We start from the raw sequence: 9,631 nt of genomic DNA, 5'->3' as shown, positions 1-9,631 counted from the left end.
TCAACATCACTAATCATTAGAGAAATGCAAATCAAAACTGTAATGAGGTATCACTTCACACTTGTAAGAATGACCATCATCAAAAATTCACAAATAATCAATGCTGGAGAGGGTGTGGAGAAAAGGGAACAGTCTTGTACTTTTTGTGGAAATGTAAATTGATACAGCCACTCTGGACAGCAGTATGGAGGTTCTTTAAAAAACTGAAAAAAGAGGTATGATATTGCCCAGCAATCCCACTGCTGGGCATATACCCTGAGAAAACCATAATTCAAAAAAGGTCATGTATCAAAATATTCATTGCAGCACTACTTACAATAGCCAAGATATAGAATCAACCTAAGTGTCCATTGACAGATGAATGGATAAAGAGGATGTGGCACATATATACAATGGCATAGAAGAAACGAAACTGAGTTATTTGTAGTGAGGTGGATGGACCTAGAATCTGTCATACAAAGTGAAGTAAGTAAGTCAGAAAGTGAAAAACAAATATCATATGCTAACATATATATATGGAATCTAAAAAAAAAAAAAGTCCTGAAGAACCTAGGGGCAGGACAGGAATAAAGACACAGACGTAGAGAATGGACTTGAGGACACAGGGAGGGGGAAGGGTAAGCTGGGGTGAAGTGAGAGAGTGGCATTGACATATATGCATTACCAAATGTAAAATAGATAGCTAGTGGGAAGCAGCCTTATAGCACAGGGAGATCACCGTGGTGCTTTGTGACCATGTAGATGGGTGGCATAGAGAGTGTGAGACGGAGACACAAGAGGGAGGGGATATGGTGATATATGTATACATATAGCTGATTCACTTTGTTATACAGCAGAAACTACCATAACATTGTAAAGCAATTATACTCCAATAAAGATGTTAATAAATTAATAAATAAATAAAATGATAATTAAGCTAGCACGACTGGAATAAACCTGGACTCCTGGACAAAACTGAACAGATGGTCACCTTAGTCTTAATGAACATAACGTTCTCTTTAAAAAAAATGACCCATTACTAAAATGCCAGAAGTTACAGTGACATGTGATGGACACTGTTATGTAACAAAAGTAATCCAGTTTCCTCAGTAATTGATATAATAATTGTTGCATATTGGTCTATTAACAGATATGTACTAATACTAGTCAGAAGGCTTCACAATAGTTTACTCTTTAGGCTTTTGAACTCATCCTTTTATAATGCACTTAGAATAATAATTACAACACTTCTTGAGCCACATTTTATGATTTATATACCACCGTTGTAAGCAGCTAACATAATTATTTTTTAAACTATGTAATAATTTTCACGATAATCACAATGATGATGGTTAATGTTTATTGAGCAACTACTATGTCCTAACTGCTTTAAATACATTCTGTCACTCAATCCTCTCTGTAACTAAGGACTGGGTATTATTATTTTGTCTATATTATGTTACAAAGATGGAAACTGAGAGACAGAGGTATTATGACCTCCTTGTCTCACTGCTGGTACATCTGATTTCCAATTTAAGGGAGCAAAATATGCCACCACAAAATGTCTCTTTGACATGCATACTATCTTGAGCTGCAAACAGGCCCAGAAAACTCAGGAAGAAACTTTGACATTTCACATAACTGCCTAGATAGAACACCTGTTCCAGGAAGGGAGTTATCTCCATAGACAATTATAGTATGAAGTAGGTGTGTTAAAAACAGACAAATCTAGCAAAGTCTGTTTGTTAAAATTTCCCTCTGTGTCCCATTTTCTCTGCATGGCCCAGCAAACTTTTCTTTACCAAAAATTTGCTTTTCCATCTCCATGTGAATTGCCTTCTTCCCTTTGAGGTCTCAAATACTACCCCCAACATCCTCTTTTGTCTTTGGCTGAAAATAGCATTTAAAGTGAGGTTTTCAACCTTTTTGGCAAGTTAGTTTTTCTGGGTCTCTCCCATGTATACCTGTTATTAAACCATAATTTTCTTATGTCAATTAGTCTCATGTCAATTTAACTCTTAGACAAGTGAGAAGAATCTAGAAAGGCAGAGGAACATTTCTTTCTCCCCAACATCATTTATGTGTTCTTAACTGTTATATGTTATTAGTTCCTCCACTCTGAGATAGATAGGGCATGTTTCATCTTACCTGTTTCTTTCACAGATGAACAAATTGAGGCACAGAAAGGTTGATCACTTCTGAAAAGTCTCCCTGTTACTAAGTGGGAGAGCTCTGTTTAAAACTCAGGTAATTTTATTTCCTGCTTTCCTCTTTTACCATGCAGTGCTTCATGAATAATTACTTTTAATCAACATAATAGCTCATGGGATCATGCTCTAACACTTCAATGTGTACTTCAAGACCTACACCAGTTAGATTTACTCTTGCAATCCTTAGCTTTTCTAATTTTCTCCCCACCTTTCCATCATCCAATACCTTTGAGTAACTCTTTTCTTCCCAGCACTAGGCTACAAGCAGTCTACTCAAAGACAATCTCCTGCTTAAGAGACACTCTGTTTAAGAGACCTACAATCTGTTGAGGATTGCATATCTATAAATCAAGAATTACTATAGCCTGTGCCATAGTGATGTGTGAGAGAAACAGTGGGAGCAACTCCTATAGATGGAGATGGAATGAGGAGGAAGATGAATAAAAAGAAATGAAAGAATGGAGGAAGAGGGAGTCTTTTTGAGGAAGTGTTATAGAAGTGCAGGAAGGCAGAAGAAGAATGGGAGAAGAGAGTCTCTGTAGAGGGACCTGTGGTCAGTGGCTAAAAGTGGCAAGTGGAACAAAAGAGGGAACAGATCTTGAGGGCCTTGTATGAAACATTCTAGGATTTATACTTTATTGTGAAGTCTGGGCATGAAGATGACATTTCACTCCACAAAAGACAAACAAGAGTTGACCACAACAGAGGACATTTTCCAGGCAAAGGAATGAGAAAAAGTCACAGAAGAACTAAGTGATATAGAGATAGTCAATCTACCTGAGAAGGAATTCAGATTGTGAAGATAATCAGAGAACTCAGGAGAAACTTGATGCGCAGAACAACAATTTAGTCGTTTTTAACAGTGTTAGAAAATATAAAGAAAAAACAAAGAGATAAAGAATACAATAAATGAAATGAAAAATACCTAGAAGGAATCAAGAGTAAACTAAATGATACAGCTGAATGGATCAGTGAGCTAGAATACAGAGTAGTGGAAATCACTGATTCTGAACAGAAAAATGAATGAAAAGCAATGAAGAAAGTTTAAAAGAATACTGGGACAACAACAAGGACACTAATATTTGCATCATAGGGTTCTCAGAAGGAGAAGGCAGAGAGAAGGGAGTGAGAATATATTTAAAAACATAATAACTGAAAACTTCCCTAACCTTGGAAAGAAAACAGTTACCTAAATCCAGGATGTGCAGAGAGACCCATATAAGATTAACCCAAAGAGGAACACACCAAGACACATAGTAATTAAAATGGCAAAAATTAAAGATAAAGAGAGAATATCAAAAGCAGCATGAGCAAAGCAACAAATAACATATGAGGGAACTCCCATAAGGCTATCAGCTGACTTTTCAGCAGAAACTCTGTAGGCCAGAAAGGAGTGGTACAATATATTTAAAGTGATGAAAGGGAAAAACCTTTCTACTCAGCATGGCTCTCACTCAGGTTTGATGGAGAGATCAAAAGATTTACAGACAAGCAAAAGCTAAAAGAGTTCAGCACTTCCAAACCAGCTTTACAAGAAATGTTAAAGGAAATTCTCTAAGAAAAAAGGAAAAGACCACAACCAGAAACGTGAAAATTACTAAATGAAAAACTCATTTGTAAACACAAACGTACAGTAAAGGTAGGAAATCATCCGTGCACAAAGCCAGTAGGAAGCTTAAAAGGCAAAAGTAGTGAAATCAACTATACCAACAATAAACAGTTAATGGATATACAAAACTATTAGATAAACATCAAAAACAGTAATCATGAGGGGAGGGGATAAAAATACAGGGTTGTTAGAATACATTGAAAGTAAGACATCAGAAACCTAAAACAATCATATACATATATATAAACCTCATGGTAAGCACAAACCACAAATCTATAACAAATACACACACAAAAGAGAAAAAGGAATACAAACATAACCCTAAAGAAAGTCATCAAATTACAAGAGAACAAAAGAAGGAGAAAAGAAAAAAAATACCTACAAAAACAATCCCAAAACAATTAACAAAATGGCAGTAAGAACATAGGTATTAATACTTGCTGTAAAAGCAAAGGGACTAAATGCTCTAATCAATAGAGTGGCTGAGTGGATACAAAAACAAGATCTGTATATATACTGCTTATAAGAGAGTCACTGTTGATTTCAAACAAACACAGACTGTAAGTGAGGGGAATGGAAAAAAGTATTGCATGCAAATGGAAATTAAAAGAAAGCCAGGTTAGCAGTACTTACATTAGACAGAATAGACTTTAAAGTAAAGATTGTTTGTTGAAAGAGACAAAGGAGGACATTATATAATGATCAAGGGATCAATCCCAGAAGAGGATATAACACTTGTAAATATATATGTCCCTAACATAGGAGCACATAAACACAAAAACAAATATTAACAAACAGAAAGGGAAAAACTGAGAGTAACACAATAATAGTAGGGCTACTTCAATAACCCCATTATATCAATGGACCGGTCATTCAGACAGGAAATCTATAAGAAAACATTGGCCTTAATAACACATTAGAACAGATGCACTTAGAAAAAAATATATAGAACATTCCATTCAAAAACAGCAGAATACACATTCTTTTCAAATGCACCTGGAGCATTCCTCAGGATAGATCACATGGTATGCCACAAAACAAGCCTTGGCAAATTTAAGACAATTGAAATCAAGCATCTTTTCTGACCACAATGCTATGACACTACAAATCAACTGTAATAGAAAAACTGCAAAAAACACAACCATGTGGAGGCTAAACATTATAGCTCTAAACAATGAATGAATGCTGAAGAAATCAAAATGGAAATCAAAAAATAACGAGAGAGACAAATGAAAAAAATATATAGTGATCCAAAATCTATGAGACACAGCAAAAACAGTTCCAAGGGGGAAATTATAGCAATACAATCTTACCTCAGGAAACAAATAAAATCTCAAATAAACAACCTAACCTTACATGTAAAAAACATAATAAAAAAGGTTAGAAGAGGGAAAAAATCATAAATATCAGAGCAGAAATAAATGAAATAGAGAATAAAAAATAGAAAATATCAATAAAACTTTGAAAAGATAAACAAAATTGATAAACTTTAGCCAGACTCATCAAGAAAAAGAGAGGGCCCACATCAATAAAATCAGAAATGAAAAAGGAGAGGTTACAACTGATACTACAGGTCTGAGACACAGGTATTATATGGCAGGAACTGAATTGGAGTCCAGTCCTTCTGATTATTGGCTTTTACTTATATAGCTGTTCCTGGATGAGGCTGGTGATTGAGTAATAAAATTATTAAGAAAAACCAATTATTATGACACAACGGCCTAATAAATGTGCTTAACTTGAGGTATACTTTGACTTCTAGATGTATCTCCTGTATCACATTTATGTGGTGTATTTCCAAAAAGAGGTTGTTATAGTTGTCAATGCCACTGAAACAATACAGGAGTGGGGTCTCTTTCCTTACTCCCTCCTTACCTCTCTGCTTCTCCATTCCAGCTCCTCTGTGTCCACTTGCATAATGGTGTTTAGGCTGGTGAGCAGAGTAGCAGTAGACCTCCAGCACTACTCCACCAAGAATCACCAAATGATTGCAGGACAAAGATGATAAAAGAAAGTTATCTGATGAAAGACACTTTTGAAATCAAGTCACTTGTGTTTTTCAGATATTGTATTATTGAATACAGATACTCCATGATACGAGAGAAAAAAGAACTACACTGTTACTTTTGGATGGGACTGATTAATGTAAACTCACAATTAATTAAAACTAATCAAAAACCAAAAAAACCTTGTTTGGGCTCAAACGGAGAAGGTAGTTATGTGCCTCAAAGAGTCATTTTGAAAATTAGCTGCACTGATATTAGGAAAATAGAATAGTGCCTGACACATAGCAATAAAAGTATGTTATTATTTACAGCAAATGTTGAAACATATCAAAGTGTCACCATGCATAGTCTTCTCATCAAGAGTTCTGACATCCTCAGGCTTCCTACTGTATGTCTGCAGCCATAGTTGAGGCTCCCATTGCATGATTTATTTGACTTGTCAGTGTAGCCTCTGAGCTTGTGTTCTGGGCATTTTTTTTTTCCTTTTTACCTCTTTTTTTATTGAGATATAGTTGATGTTACAATATTATATAAGGTACAGGTGTAATGCATAGTGATTCACAGTTTTTTGTTTTTTTTTTTTTTGCAGTACGCGTGCCTCTCACTGTTGTGGCCTCTCCTGTTGCAGAGCACAGGCTCTGGACGCACAGGCTCAGCGGCCATGGCTCACGGGCCTAGCCACTCTGCGGTATGTGGGATCTTCCTGGACCAGGGCACGAACCCATGTCCCGTGCATCAGCAGGCAGACTCTCAACCACTGCGCCACCAAGGAAGCCCGATTCACAATTTTTAAAGGTTATATTCCATTTATAGCTATTATGAAATATTGGCTATATTCCCTGTGCTGTAAAATTTATCCTTATAGTTTATTTTATACATAAAAGTTTGTATCTCTTAATCCCCTACCCCTATTTTACCCCACCCCCCTTCCCTCACTTCACTGGTAATGACAAGTTTGAGATCTATATTTTTAAGATGTTTCTTTTTTGTTATATTCACTAGTTTGTTTTATTTTTTATGTTCCACATATAAGTGATATCACACAGCATTTGGCTTTATCTGATTTATTTCATAAGGTGTAATACCCTCAAGACTATCCATGCTGTTGCAAATGGCACAATTTAATTCTTTATTGTGGCTTAGTAGTATCCCATTGTGTATATATGTGTCTGGTTTTGGTATGAGGGGGATGCTGGTCCTGTAGAATGAGTTTGAAAGCATTATTTTATCTTCAATATTGGGAATAGTTTCAGGAGGATAGGTGGTAACTCTTCTCTAGGTGTTTGGTAGAACTCACCTGTGAAGCTATCTGGTCCTGGAATTTTGCTTTTTGGGAGTTTTTAAATTACTAATTCAATTTCATTACTGGTAATTAATCTGTTAATATTTTCTATTTCTTCTTGGTTCAGTCTTGGGACCTAATTGGAATATATCCATGTTCAATATTCTCCATGTAATATTTGGTCCTGACAGAGGCAATCTAAGGGGATGTATGTAAAAGTGTTAATATGCGGAAAATATTTTGTAAAAGTTTTATCATCAATTATTGGGGGAAAATAGAATGAAGTTTCATTAAAAACACATTGAATACAGTTAAAAGTTAATCTATACTTCTCCAGGGAGTTTTTTTTTTTTTTATCAAGTTCCCAAGTATTTTCTCCTAAATTTAAAAGTAAATAAAGAAACATGTTTTGTTCATTCTTTCTTTTAACATATACTAATTTAATATTTACTCTGTTTAAGGCACTGACTTCTATGCTATTGTAAATGAGCAGGACTCTATGGGGTCTTCCTGGGACAGACCCTTACCTCATATCTTTTTTTGTAGTTCCTCTCTGAAGTACTTAGATAACAGTATATGATGCACACTTCCTGAATTGTCTCACAGATGCTAGAATAACCACCAAATGAAATAAATTAACTACCTGATGATCATAAGCTCCCAGACTTACTGGTGCTTAAGCACTGATAATACTGTTACCGTAACATCAACCAATCAGAGAATTGTGCACAAGTTGATCACATACTCTGTGACTCACCTCTCCCTCACCTGACCTTTAAAAATGCTTTGCTGAAATCCTTCAGGGAGTTTACAGTTTGGGTGGACATGAGCCACTCATTCTCCTTTCTTGGCCCTATAATAAAACTTTTTTGCTCCTAACTTCGATGTTTTGGTTTGTTTGGCCTTACTGTGTGGTGGGCACACAAACTTGTGTTCCATACAAGACAAAGAGAATGTAATTGTTGCCCTCAAAATGTTTATGTACTAATTCATGGGGGAGACCAGCCTATAAATGCAAATCCTGTGACAGAGGCATGCTTTGTTTTTTTCTCACTAACACCAATGTGTTTCACTAACATCCTTAGTTAGAGGTTTGATTATTCATCTTAACACTTAAACTGTGGATTTGCTTTGGATGATATAGCAAATAAGGATATTAAAACTGTTGCAAAAAATAAAGTGCTGAATAATGCAGTCTTTTCATAGCCTCATTTGGAAACTCCTTGCTTCCAAGATGTTAAATGTGGCCATGAGCTGTAGGTGGTGACCATCTTCATTCAAACCCTCTCCTGTGACTGGGACTGTGAGCCTGATTTCCTGGTAGCCGCATGTGCTTCTGCCCTTTACCTTAAACTGGCTCATTTTCTGGAAATTAAAACAAAATTGGCTGTCCAGTTACATAGCAGGAAGAAGATGTGCTGCAGAAGAAATTGCATTATATGCTCCAAAGACAAAGATGACCTTTGGATTATTTGTTATTTAGGATTCTGAGTTCACCTGGTCCCATTCCTGCCTATGATGATTGAGAGATGATATTATCTGTTTAATTTAACCTTTCCTTCCTAAGCAATATTTTAAAAACATGTGATGAGTTCATTTTCCCTTGGATCTTAGCTATATCTAGCTAAGCAGTAGCTACATATATTTAAGTTGAAAGAATTCCAAACATTGAAAGAATTCCAAACATTGATGTCCCGATGCATTTGTCACTCCATATGCATTACTTCCTGGATAATTTTAGAGACAGTTATGGTTAGAACAGGTCACAGAATTCTTCCATCTATGGCATCACATGCAGATACAATATTAAAAACATTCCTACTTTCCAAGCTATCAGGATATCCACCACCATTGTAAAGTTGTTAGAGGACACAGAAAGAGATTCTTTGGTCTGAAGATGCCATGTAGTTACCTCATTCCAGGAAACATGCTTTTTTAGCAAGAGCTCTGTAGAGATCTAACTCCTTAATCCCCCAAATTGAGGCTCTTTGAGTTAGAAGACTCAAGACCCACAACCTAAGATGTGTTTCTTCATCATAAAAATGGAGGAAACACACCTGCCTGACCAGTTCACAATGACAGAAGGCTTGGATGAGATGCCTTGAGATACTTTTAGGTAAAGGTGATGCTATTCTCTGAAATCTGTTTAACTAACTCAAATGTGTTATCACATGACAATGGTAAAATAGTGTATCACTGAATATGGACTATACATTTGAGTCTGTGAGATTTAAATGTAGTCTCTAAATTAACTGTAGGTATTCTGGGAGCATTTTAGACATCTTAAATTCTCCTTCAGATGAAAGACCACTGTGATTGCAAACAGGAAGGATCATAGTTCCAAATATAAGCTTTGTATTGACTTGTAAGGACAGAAGTTCAACACGTACTTTTGTGCCCAAGCACATTTGCTTATTATCAAGCAAATGTGAGACAAGATAGTATTATATAATTGCAAGCAATATAGTATTAATTAATTTATTTATTTTTGCTGTGTTGGGTCTTCGTTTCTGTGCGAGGGCTTTCTCTAGTTGTGGCAAGCGGG

Source organism: Orcinus orca, chromosome 15 (assembly GCF_937001465.1).
Source record: "Orcinus orca chromosome 15, mOrcOrc1.1, whole genome shotgun sequence".
Taxonomy (NCBI): Eukaryota; Metazoa; Chordata; class Mammalia; order Artiodactyla; family Delphinidae; genus Orcinus; species Orcinus orca.
Note: the sequence above shows the minus strand (reverse complement) of the source record.